Below are 13,705 nucleotides of genomic sequence, written 5' to 3' on the forward strand. Positions count from 1 at the left end.
ATTCTTGATTGATACTTGTGCTACCCGCTCTACTGTGAGAACAGCAGAAGTTCCCAACATACCCGTCTTGGGAAAAAGATTCCAAGTTGTAGGTGTTGCCAACAAACAAATGACTAGCCCGGTTACTAAAGCAGAACCTCTTAAAATAGGGTCCTTTGAGGAGAATCACCGGTTTGTGGTGTGTGATTCAAGTCCCATAAATATCCTTGGATGAGATCTTTTGTGCAAGCTAAATTGTTCCATTTACTGTACCCCAAAGATAATTGAATACCAAACTCATTGTAAAAATGCTATCTTCAAACTTGTATATCATAGTTCAGACGTCAGACTGTACCCTATGTTGACATGCGAGGATCTGCTAAGAGAACTGAGAGACACAATGCGAACTGAAGTCTGGGAATTTTCAGGGAAAGATATAGGTCTCATTAAAGGTGTTGAACCTAACCCTTTAACTTTGAAACCTAATGCTGAGTATCCAAGAAACCCAAAATATAATCTGACCCTTGAAATTTTTGTTGGGATTACTGTTGTGATTGACTCAATGATTCTACAAGGCATTCGAAAGGAGATCATGGGTAGCCCACGTAACTCACCCATTATTGGGTTGCAGAAATCCAATGGCATATATCGCATAATGTAGGACTTGAGAAAGATCAACCCCACAGTTGTCCCTTGTTGTCCTCTGGTACCGAGTCCAGCTGTGATTTCATTTCAAATTCCATGTGAGGCCTCGTGGTTCACTGTCATTGGTTTGTTCCAAGCTTTCTTCTCCATACCGTTTCATGAGACAGTCAATTCCTCTTTGCTTTTCAGTTTGGCAACCATGTTTTGGCATGGTGCCACAAGGGTATGCAGGAAGTCCATGCATCTTCAACCAGATCCTTAAAAAGAGTCCCTGGTAATGCCCTATCACTAGGTCTTGATCCAGCTCATTGAAGACCTATTGGTGGTGTCAGATACAAAGGAAACTTGCAGACAAAATACTATTACATTATTGAACCACTTAGCTGAGAATGGACATAAAGTATTCCTGACTAAAATGTAGTATTGTGAGAAAGAAGGGCTGTACCTTGGACATCAAATTGAGGAATAAGCGAAGAAGGTGTCACAATAGAGAATCTCTGCGGTTCTGAAAATGAATCCGCCAACCACTCAGAAAGAAGTCAGGATGTTCTTGGGAATGGTGGCTACTGTCTACAGTGGATTCCCAACATTTTCCTTGTGGCCAAGCCTTTGCAGAGGCTGACTTACAAGGATGTATCAGATACAGGACCATGAGATAACAGTTGCATGCGTGCCCTTTCAGACCTGAGAGAAAGTCTCTGTTGTGCCCGTGCACTGGGAATGCCTGATTACTATAAGTGTTTTACTTTGGTTTGCAGTCAGAGGGAGGGATGCACTCTCCCATTGCTAACTCAGATGCACAGGAATGCTTGCAAACCCATTGCATATTTTTCTGCTACTCTTGACCCAGTAGATGCTGCTTTGCCTGGCTGTCTCAAAGCAGTGGCCTCTACAGGTGCCAGCATTGAGCAGTGTGAGAGCATTGTTATGGGTCATCCTCTAACACTTTGTATCCCCCATTCTGTGGAAATATTGTTAACACGTACCAAGACCCAACATCTGACCAATAGCCATCTGACCAAGTACGAGCAAGCCATACTTGCGGCAGACTACATAACCCTTAAGAGATGTACTATACTGAATCCTGCCAACCTGTTGCCTGTTCATGCAAATTGTGTTATTAAGTTTAAAGTTGAGCATGACTATCTTGACTTTACTAAACTATGCACCAAGCCAAGGCCAGACATACACGATGTGCCACTACAGGAATTAGATTACGTAATGTTTGTGATGGTTCCTGTTTACAAGACCATGTAGGAAGCCTGTGAGCTGCCTGCACAGTCTCTACTGTCTCAGGTGTGATTGAAGCCTCCTGGCTTCAAGGAGTGTGTTCTGCACAAGTGGTTGAATTGATTGCTCTTACTAGGGCATGCTGTGTTTCAAAACAGCTGAAAGTGACCATTTTCACTGATAGTAATTATGACTTCGGACAGTTATTGTCATAACGGGGATTTATGACCTCTTCAGGGTTCCCGATACACAATGGAGAAAGTGAGCATAACTTGTTGAAGGCATTACAGCTACCTGCCCAGATTGGGGTTTTGAAATGTTCTGCACACCGCAATGGGGAAGATTATGTGACTGGGGGCAATAGGTATGTAGATGAAATAGCCAGATATTGTTCCTTAAATGCCAGTACTTTCAGCGGTGAACACCAACATGAAGGAACAGATGGGACCAATTACAACCTTTTACTTACTACAGCTGATACATGGGAGTAAGTCAAGAGACTGCAGGAGGAAGTGTCGGAAACAGAACAGCAAGACTGGGTTAGAGCAAGTTGTGTTATGAGAGATGATGGTAACATTTAGGTTTCAGGAGATGGAAGACCTGTGTTGCCAGATAGCTTGTTACCCTCAATGGTGAGACATTATCATGGACCTGCTCATGTAGGTAGGGATACCATGGTCAGATTATTTTGCCAAAATTGGTTTACTCCTAGGTTCAGATTGATGGCCAAAGGGTTGTGTCACAGATGTGTTGTGTGTCAGCAGAATTATGTAGGAAAAAGAACTGCAGTAACGGTGAGTCACGTTGGGAGTTCCCGTCAATAGGATGCAACTGGACTTTATTGAGATGCCTGTATGCAATGGGCTAAGTTATGTCTTGTTGACTGTGTGCATCTTTTCACATTGGGTTGGAGATTACCCGACCAGGAAAAATGACAGTCTCACAGTAGCTAAGTTGTTTTTGAGGGAGTTAATTCCGAGCTTGGAGTTCCTGATTTCTTTGGAGTCAGACCGAGGAACTCATTTTAATAACGAGATCCTGACAATGCTGTGTGGAGCATTGTAAGTGGAGCAGAAGCTACATTGCAGTTATTGACCTGAGGCTTCAGGCATCGTGGAGGAAGTCAATGGGACGCTGAAATCCAGACTTGCTACAGTGTGTGCTTTGACATCTCTGAAGTGCCTTATGCGTTGCCCCTGGTGTTGATGAGTCTTCGCAGTACTCCCGATTGGAGGACAGGATTGTTAATAAAGCAGGTTAGTCAAGCTGTTGGGTACCAGCAAGAGTCTGGGACAGCACATGTTTAGTCTGAGCGAGGTCTGAATGAGACAACAGTTGAAGTCAGTACTAGAGGGTCACATCCTGTAGTGTATACTGCACCAGAATCAGAACTTGGCAAACCAATCAATCAATCAGGGGAGTGTTTTTTCACGGTACTCCCCCCTGAGGGTCTCCAGGTGCTGGGGGGGCAGAGCAGCTCCGGTCTGTCGAAAAGCCAGGCGTTGAGGGTCTTCCTGAAGGGGTGGGGGCACGTCTGATGTTGATCGGCAGCTTGTTCCAGGTCTTTGCCGTGAAGTAGGAAAAGATTCTTCTACCCGTTCTTGCTCAACGGATGCGCGAGTGTTCGGCGGGGGCGAGGTCGGCAGATCGGAGGTTCCTCTTGGGTACATGGAAGGAGATTCGGTCATTTAGGTATTGGGGTCCACGGTTTTGGAGGCATTTATATGCGTGAGTGAGTATCTTGAAGGTCACTCTTTTCTCGACAGGGAGCCAGTGGAGGTTGCACAGGTGCTGGGTGACATGTTCATGTTGAGGGATGCAGAGAACGAGTCTAGCTGCAGTGTTCTGTATGGTCTGGAATTTGGGGAGTAGAGACTTGTTGATCCTGGCACGGAGGGCATTTCCATAGTCCAGTCCAGTTATGAGTGTGTGGGTGATGGTCTTCCTTGATTCAGGGGGTTTCCATTTGAAGGCCTTTCGGAGGATGCTGAGGGTGTTGAAGCTGGTGGATGCAACGGCGTTGACCTGTGTGGTCATGGAGAGGGAGGAGTCGAGCATGTTCCGTGGGGGTGGAGGGGCTGCCAAGGGCAGTGGGACACCAGTAGTTGTCCCATGCCAAGGGGGAGGTCCAGAGGACGAGGACCTTTGTCTTCTCAGAGTTGAGCTTCAGGCAGCTGATGCTCATCCAGGATGCGATGTCTTTCATTCCTTCCGGGAAGTTGAGTCTGGTGGTGATGGGGTCCTTGGTGAGGGAGAGGATGAGCTGGGTGTCGTCAGCGTAGGATACTATGCTGAGTCCGTGCTGTCTGCCGATGGCGGCGAGAGGGGCCATGCCGATGTTGAAGAGCGTGGGACAGAGCGGCGATCCTTGGGGTACTCTGCAGTAGATTTATGTGGGTTCAGAGAAGAAGGGTGGAAGTCTGATCCTTTTGATCCTACCGGCGAGGAAGGAGCAGAGCCAGTCGAGAGCGGTTCCCTGTATGCCGGCTTCATGGAGTCTGGTGGAGATTATGTGGTGGGAGACGGTGTCAAAGGCTGCAGAGAGATCAAGTAGGATCAGAGCTGCGGCATGTCCTTGGTCAAAGACGGTGCAGATGTCGTCTGTGGCAGTCTCTGTGCTGTGGTTGCTGCGGAATCAGGATTGGAAGGGGTCGAGGATGGAGTTTTCATCAATGAATTTCGTTAGTTGGATGTTGACGGTCTTCTCTGTGACTTTGGCCGTGAAGGGGAGAAGGGAGATGGGTTGGTAGTTCTTGAGGTCCGTGGGATCTGCTAAGGGCTTCTTGAGTAGGGGGTCTTACTTCTGCGCATTTCCAGTTATCGGAAAAGATTCAGATTTTGAAGGTGGTGTTGATGGAGCATCTTAGTACGGGGACAATGGCTCAGCAGCTCTGTGGAAGATGTGAGGGGGCAGGGGTCTGTTGGGACTCCTGAGTGGATGCCTTTTATGGTCACTGCGGTGTCTTCGGTAGTGACTGGGGTCAAGAAGAAGATGGTAGGCTGGCTGACGTTGCTGGAGGAAGGAGTGGTTTCAGAGTCAGGTGTCTGGTCGTTGAAGTTGTCGTCTAGGCCCTTAATCTTCAGATCTAAGCTTGTTGCAGAGGTCCTGGGAGGAATTCCTGAATGATGCTGAAGAGTTCCTGGTGTTGGCAAGGATCTTGTTCTGGATGAAGGTCCTTTTGGTGGATTTGATGCGCTGGGGGTAGTATGTTTTGTCGTTTTGTAGGAGGTACGGTCTTCAGAGGATTTGCTGTTTCTCCAGTTCTTCTCAAGACTTCTACAAGTGCGTCTGGATTCTTGGAGATCAGCGGTGAACCAGGTGGCCTTCCTGGGGCGTTGTCTGTTGGGGGTTACATAGGGGCTTGCGCAGTTGGCAATCCATCTGTGGAGTTCTTTGTCTGCGAGGTTGGCATCGCTCGGGTGGCGTGGCAGTTGTGGGTGGAGTTGAGCTGCTTCTCAGTGATTTTGTTCCAGTTTCTTCATGGTGGGCTGAGCGCAGGTTTGGGCGCCGAGGGTTTGTCAATGTGGAATTGTATGCAGTGGAGATCAATCCATGGGGGTTGCATGGTGTGACTGAAGTGGATGTTGTTACCTTCTACGGAGATGGAGTCAAGGGTGTGTCCTGCCTTGTGTGTGGTGGTGGTGACAAGTTATTTCAGTGTGAGGTTGATGAGGTTGTCCAGGAGGGTGGCGGAGTTGGGGTCGCTGATGTTGTTGAGGTGGAAGTAGAGGTCTCCGATGAGTATGTAGCCCATGGAGACGATGGCGTGGGGCGCAATGAAGTCGGTAATGGTGGTAGTGAACGTAGGTCACGGTCCAGGGGGTCTGTAGGCGAGGGTGCCTCTCAGGGTCGTTCTGGGGCTGGTCTGGATCTGGAAATGGAGGTGTTTGGTGGTGGGCCGGCTGTCGCTCGAGCTGGAGGTCGTGAGTCGGAAGGGGCTCTTGTTTGCGATGGCAAGCCATCCTCCTGGGCGGGTGGGGTGGTCCTTTCTCTAGAGCTTATATCCGTCCGGGATGGCAGTGGCAATGTCGGGGCACAGGTGGAGTTTGTTCAGGTTTCTGTGAAGAAGGCGACGTCTGGTGAGAGGGTGTCGAGGAGGTCCCAGATCTCTACAGCATGTCTGTGCAGGGAGCGTATATTGAGGAGGAGGCACCTCAGGGCTTCGGAGGTGTGGGCGGTGGCTGTGGTGGTTCTAACGGTGGTGAAGGTCTGGCGGCAGTGACGGCAGGAGAACTGAGTGTGGGTTGTGCTTGGCGTTGACAGATGGTAGTTTTTCCTTCTAGGGTGGAGTGGGAGGAGGGCAGCTGAGTCATAGCGGTGGGTGGGTGGAGATCCAGGGTTCCTGGCACTGGTCGCTGTCAGGTCGCAGACGGACGCACTAATGGTAAATCTGGGAATTCTCAAAATCCATGGGTGGATGCCTGGGAACACCCACGCTCCACCCATGGGACGTCCCTCTGGGGCAGAGTAACGCAAGGCAGAAATGTAGGTTGCCTTGCCTTACTCCAGATTTATCAAGCCATGCAGGGCCACGCAAGGTGGACTGATACATTTGACTTTGTTGTTTTGTCACCGTTGTACCCCCTTGCGGGAGGCAAGGCTGACACAACACAATCACAAATATGCACCCTTATTTATTAAAAAATTTCATTATTTAAACTTAGTTCTGTAATTGTTTAATTCTACGTGTCTCCTAAGTGTCAATAAACAACTGTCAGATTAAGCAGTTACTGGGTCATGGCCAAAAGTGGGCTACAAAAATAGGCGGTGACTAAAGAGCATTTCTATATAGCAAAATGGTAGGTGGAGTTTGACAATTGGCTTCAGAGTTTGGACATCGAAGTGGGAGTGAAGAGTATATTTTAGTTTGTATGTTCGCTGCCTCAGCCTAGCTGGAGAGCAGTGGAGCAGGCTTCTTATCGATAAAGATGAATGGCAATGTTAGAATCAGGGTGCAGGTTCTCTTTCAGTGCTGAAGAAGACTGAGACCCCAGGTTATAGCAATGGTGGATATGATGTACATTGAAGCGCTAGCATTTCAAATTCTTTGTAAAGAGGCAAACCAACGACTTAAGTGAGATTTTTGATGGAATAATATTCCAGAATCTAGCTGCATAGCTTCAGAAGGCTTGATTTGTTTTCTTGTCCTCTCCTTTTTGCAAATCTAGATTTCCAGTCTGCCCTATCGTGGCTCTATGTGTTGTGTTGGCCAAAAGAGCTGCTGATTTCTTTTGCGATATTGGGTAGCGATTTGGTGGTTACTGCCTTGTGGCTGACACAACAGGTTGTAATGGTGATGCCAGCAGGAAGGAATCTGATTACAGGCATATGCCCCATTGCCCATCAGGAGTCAATGTATAATCTTGCTCAATCTCCAGGTCTTCACGCTTGGACACCAGTTTCTGGGAGAATCAGGAGAGTGAGAACGTACCACACACAAACATTTGACACACACACATCCACCATAGAGAGTAAGAGAGAAGAGAAGTGTAGCATTCTGTCAAGAAGCCCTTCATATACAAAGCATACTCCATATTATGCAAATCAACATTGCAAGAAGAGAGAAAGCTACTGGATGCAGCAACACCATTACACACAGGGCGATAGGACAGCCACCCCCAAATGCAATCTTAAACTTGAACAACCTAACCTACAAAGGCCTAGATAGTCTCTGCTTATAGACAAGGTAAAATCCTTGGACTTTACTCTTGACACCAATGTTAATATCCACACTCATATCAACACACTAGCAAAAGGGGCCAATGCCAAATCAAGCTTCTCAGAGGGATCGAACTGCTAATACCAACTGTTCACTTCAAAGGGGTAGTTCAGTTGAGGATCCTCCTGAAACTTGATTACAGCAACTCTCTACTAATAAGCATTCCCAGAATTCACTGAAGCTCCGACTACCTCCGTCTGGAAATTCCTGCTTTCAGACCATCTAGAACTCTTAAACTAGGCTTCTCAGGCATATCACACAAAATCTGGACTACCATCCCACCTGCCAACATTTCCCAAAACCTTCCATGTCTACTTCAAAAAAAGAACTGGAAATCCTCCTCCTTCACAAATATATCCCACAAGTCACATATGTTATGAAGTGCAAACAGGCTTCGATTCCTCAGTTACTGAGCTCTAACTTATCTCTAAATTCCATTGCGACACTGCTAATGTTCTTTTTCTGAGGATCAATCTAAAGCACTCTGATACAACCCCTCCTCATCCGGGGGTCTGGTACGTACCATATAAGATTGCAAAAAATTAAAATATATAAAAACCCATTAGCAGTAGGAAGCAACAATCTCCATTCCATAAGTCAACCATAGTATAATCATCCCATTCCTACCCCATGTTACATCCAAATGACAACAATAAAGCCAACCAGTGTCATCCTGCTAAAGTATAATATTTCTTGAGAACATTTTATCAATTCAGCTCTAGGCAACTACACTGAAGGCCATTCTATCATATTTCCATAATGTAATGCACTTTATTTATTTTATTTATTTAATGCGATTTTATATAGTGTGAACTTTACCCAAAGGTGTCAGAGCGCTTTACATAAGAACCAGTTGCAAAACATAAGGGCTACGGATTACATGCGTTACATAAAAGATACAAACAGAAAAAATTGCAAATGTACAAGATGTAAAGTCACACAAAGAAGAGACTGGTGATTATAGGGAAGGGCTATGGATGGATATACTCTAAGAGTCACATAGGAATGGTAGAGAGTACAAAGGTCTACTGCATATACTAGTGATTAGAGTTATCTCTATATACATAGGGAAGGGATACGGATGGATATACTCTAAGAGTCACATAGGAGTGGTAGAGAGTACATAGGTCTACTGCACATACTAGTGATTAGAGTTATCTCTATATACATAGGGAAGGGCTACGAACGGATATACTCTAAGAGTCACATAGGAATGTTAGAGAGTACAAGGTCTACTGCATATACTAGTGATTAGAGTTATCTCTATATACATAGGGATTGGATATGAATGGATATATTCTAAGAGTCACATAGGAGTGATAGAGAATACAAAGGTCTACTGCAAAAACAAGTGATTAGAGTTATCTCTATATACAGAAAAGCAGAGTTCCATTAAGTGGGGTCGGAGGGGGGATGCAGTCACAGCACCAAGGGAGGGACAGAGAAGGGCAGGAAAGGGAGACAAACGAGATAGGGAAGCAGATAGTAACGAGTAAGACAGCGAGGAGTGTGTCAGAGGCAACAGGAGAGACAATAGAAGGGTCGCTGGTCACAGAGGGGGAGGTCAGAGATCGCTAAAATGGCAGAGGATAAAGGTAGAAGAAGAAGCGAGTCGTAAAAAGAAAATGGCAGGGAGCACAAAGGTCCAAGTCCGAAAGTCCAGGAAGAGGGCTGCCATAGCCAGCAAGTCCGGGGGGAGAAAGGCAGTCCGCAGTAAAGTCACAGCCTCATCGTCCATGAGGAGCTGGGGCAGAGGGGTTCGATCCGGAGATCAGCCCGTGCTGCAGAACCACAGGGCATTCCGGTAATACAGTGACCCCAAACCGGCAGCAGGTCAGGAGGCAGGCCAGGAGGCAGGCCAGAAAATCCGAGAGATGGCCGCAGGATTAACAGGAGGCCGGAGAGAGGTTAGGGCGAGCCAGTGGAAGCGCCGATCGCCATCTGAAGGTCGCCGCCGGTCGCCATCTTAAAGTCAGGCAGGCGCTGGGAGGATTCCCTCGGTGGGGGCCGACGCCAAAGTGAAGCTGGATATTATCCTATCCTTATTCTATGACAAAGTCAATTGATTACGGTCATTCTCCCACAGTATACCACATGATTTACCTATGTAACAAGATCCTTAAAAAATAAACTATAAACTCTGCAACTGAAACTTTACCGCTCTTCAATGCAATGTGACTACTGCTTACTGTATGCCCTGTAATGTATGCATGCAACTGTACCAAAGTATCTGTAAAGCGTGTGTGCAGTGTGTGTACCACTACATTCTTGTACTATTTATACATTTCACCTTTCTGTACACTGTACTTTCACTTCTACCCTTCCTATGAGCACTACAGTTGTAAAACCATTATAAACTATTGCAATTCCAACCCATACTGGGATATAGTACCTGTAAAACGTTGCCTGTGTCATGTGCACCTCTGACCCCTTCCTGGGCACAGTGCCTTTACAACACCGCCATGACTTGTGGTCCTTTATCATTCTTATCAGGCAGAGTACTGTTTAATTCTGTTTCTCATGCTTGTGTCTCCACCGTAGAGCCTTACTTGTCATCTAGACGGAGGAAGGCAAAAACACACACACCGCACACAGCAATGAAGCAAAACGCACAGACATACCAAAAAACGTCAAACACCTTCAATCTACTTGTTGAATGAGCTTCCACTATGAGTTTACATGCATGCCAAAGCTGACAACAACGCTTCAATACATCGAAATAGGAAGTCTCTCAAAGTATGATTGCTAAGCTAACAGTTCTGTAAAAGTCCATTATCTATTTCTATAGAGTAACTGAAGCGAAGTCCAAGCAAATCTGCACTTATCACACTCTCTTGTAAGCTCCAGAGTGCAAAATGTGTATGTGGGTAAAGGGTGTGTATGAAAGGCAATTTGTGCATATGCATCTCATTTTGCACGCATAATACATTTCTGAGAAGGTTTCCAACAATTATCTCCTGATAGTGTGTTACACGCTTTATTCACTCTTTTCCATTTCTTTGTTCTAGTGACGTTGGTGGATCTAATTCAAGGGGCCATGACTGAGTCTACCCTCATGTTCAGCTTCAAAATATAAAGCTGAGGCGGGTTCTGCTTTAATTATTTAACAGCTAATTGTTTTTAAGTGCCTACCACTGTTATTCTTGTGTGGCTGTTTCCATAGTCTGGGGAATTATAATGTTGCAAATCATAATTTAATTGCAGAATTAAGATGACAGTCTTCACAATGCCTGCAGCCGTTCCTAAAAAAGACGCTTATTGTCAATAAAAACAAACTAATTAAAAGGCTACAGAATCATATGCCAGCAAAAGTTTGCCAATCCTCGTCATCTAATTCCAGGCCGTCCGCGATCCACGAGGCCCTGAGGCGCTCAAGTAAATCAGCCCTGTTATTGATTAGTTTTTTGTAAATCAGTGATATGGTACTGTCGGGCACATGGCCGTCAAGGATATGGTCCTCCAACGGCGAGGATTGGGGAATCTCTGTCCCCGGGGGGAAAACGGAGGTCTAGGCATGTCGCACTTGAATGTACCTGAAGTGCTCCTTGTCATCAAGCTCATAATCAATTTTGAGCGCCTCAAAAGTCTTAATACTACCTCTGGACCAGAGATCCTCCACCTTGCTTATACCAATAATGTCCCATTTATCGAATCCTTTCGTTCTCCACAAATTGCCCAGACGGTCAGAATCATACAACGGTGTAGCTCGGGTTAACCTATCACTCCACCCCATAGCAGCATTCGCGTCTCGCCACACTCGCACAGCACTTTTTGTGGGGCCAGTCAGGGCGTTAAATGGTTTCTTAGAATACAGTGCCCTGTTAAAATTCCCGCCTGGCAGAAGATGTTTATCCATCGCAAAGGCAGGAGTATGACCAGGGGCGTAAGTTACATGATTAACTGCGCATAGCTGCGAGGCCCAGTAGTAGCGTCTGATGTCAGGGAGGGCGATGCCGCCGTCATACCACGGCAAAGTGAGTTTGGGTAAGGAGATACGAGCACGCCCGTCCCAAATCAGTTGCCTCTGAAGGCTCTCAACCTCACGGAAATACCCAGGGGGTATAGGATCAAAGAAGTTCTGAAGTGCATATAGGAACCTGGGGAGCGACATCATCTTAAAGAGAGTCGCACGCCCCAATGGGGAAAGGGGCAGTCGTCGCCACCGTGAGACGTCAAGTTTAAGCCGCTGGAGAGGGGCATGAAGGTTACGCTCGTAATGGATGGTGGAATTCAGTGAGACATGAATCCCCAGGTACCTGAAACCAGTCTCGGCCACCTGAATCGGAAATCTACGAAGCAACGGGGGTAGATCCCCAGCCAGAACGTAGATGCAGGACTTAGTCCAGTTGATAACAAGACCCGAGTTCTTCCCAAAGGAGGTAAGAAAATCGAAAAGCACATTAAGAGACTTCCGGGGGGAGGTGAGATAAAGAAGAATGTCATCTGCATATAGCGAGACATGATCTTCAAAGTCAGGGTTCCACTGGATACCCTTGATCGAGGGTTCCCAGCGAAGCCACTCGGCCAACGGTTCCAGAGCGAGGGCAAAAAAAGCAACGGAGACAGCGGACAACCCTGACGAGTGCCACGTCCAAGTGCGAAAGAACTGGAAACCATGCCATTCACCACCACCTGGGCTAGTGGTCGCTCATAAAGGAGCTTCACCCAGGCGATAAATTTTGAGCCGAAACCAAACTTGGCGAGAGCTGCCCAGAGATAAGGCCATTCAATCGTATCAAAAGCCATAGTGGCATCGAGGGAAGCCAAAATGGCCGACTCAGGCAGAGTTCCAGCTCTCGCGAGAACTCAGTGAAGTCTCCTAAGGTTAAGGGCGGTATTTCGGTGCGGGATGAAACCGGATTGATCCGGATGGATCAAGTCGCCGACCACCTTAATCAGTCGATTAGCCAGTAATTTAGCAAGTATCTTGGGCTCAGCATTAAGCAGTGAAATAGGCCTGTAGGAAGCACAACAATCACGCGGCTTACCTTCCTTGTGAATGACAACGATGGTGGCCAGGCGCTGATCAATAGGAAGGAGACCAGTATCGAAAGCCTCGAGAAACATATTTCTCAGATAGGGCGGCATTTTGTCGGGCCGTAATTTGTAAAGCTCAATAGGCATGCCATTGGGCCCCATGGCCTTACCAGATCGAAGGGCACGAATGGCACCAGCGACCTCATCCACTGTTATAGGCGCATCCATCATGGCCCTATCCTCATCAGAGAGGCAGGGTAACGCGATATCGCGCAACAGCAAACGGGAGTCACACTCATCTCTATCGCTCACCGAGGCATAGACCGTCTGGAAATGGTCCACAGAGCAATCAACAATCCCAATCGGGTCCCCATTCGACTTTTCAATCACCGGCACAACTCGATTCGCTCTCTCAGACTTGTCCAACCACGCAATAAGCTTACCCACCTTATCACCCACATCGTAGAGTCTACCCTGCTGTTCTCTATTCATGACTTTGGCCGCGTCTGTCACCAGGGCTCTGTAGTCAGCCTGCCTCAGAGCTAGGGAGTGTAAAGTTGCAGGGGTATCATTCCCACCCAGTTCACTCTCAAGTGCTGTTATCTCATCCTCGAGAGGCAATAATTCTTCATGTTTAGCCTTCTTAGCGGCAGCAATCAATGACAGTGAATAACCCCGAATAACAGTTTTGAAAGCCTCCCATAGTGAAACAGAAGAGGAGACAGACCCCACATTTTCATTAAAGTAGCAATCAATGGCCTTGACCTGCTCAGAGCGCGTCTTGGGGTTTCGCAAATACCAAGGATTAATAGGAGCAACTTTCCCCGCGCTACCTACCCCAACCGCAACCCTTAGCCACAGGGGAGAATGATCAGAGATGCCCCAGGGGAGGTGACGGACCTCTCGCAAGGAGGAAGAGTGGGCCGACGGCAGTAAAAAATAATCAATTCTAGAGAGACTACCGTGGGCCCCAGAATGCAACGTATATTGTAGTTGCGAGGGGTGTAGCATCCTCCAAGCATCCACTAATCCAAAGGTTTCCAACAGTTCAGAAAGCCACTTCTGAAAATTCGGTAAGTCTCTGGGCGGGTAGCGATCAGAGTTACCAGAGACCACAGAATTAAAATCCCCCCAAGAATAAGGAGACCATCAGG

Source organism: Lissotriton vulgaris, chromosome 2_1 (assembly GCF_964263255.1).
Source record: "Lissotriton vulgaris chromosome 2_1, aLisVul1.2, whole genome shotgun sequence".
Lineage (NCBI taxonomy): Eukaryota > Metazoa > Chordata > Amphibia > Caudata > Salamandridae > Lissotriton > Lissotriton vulgaris.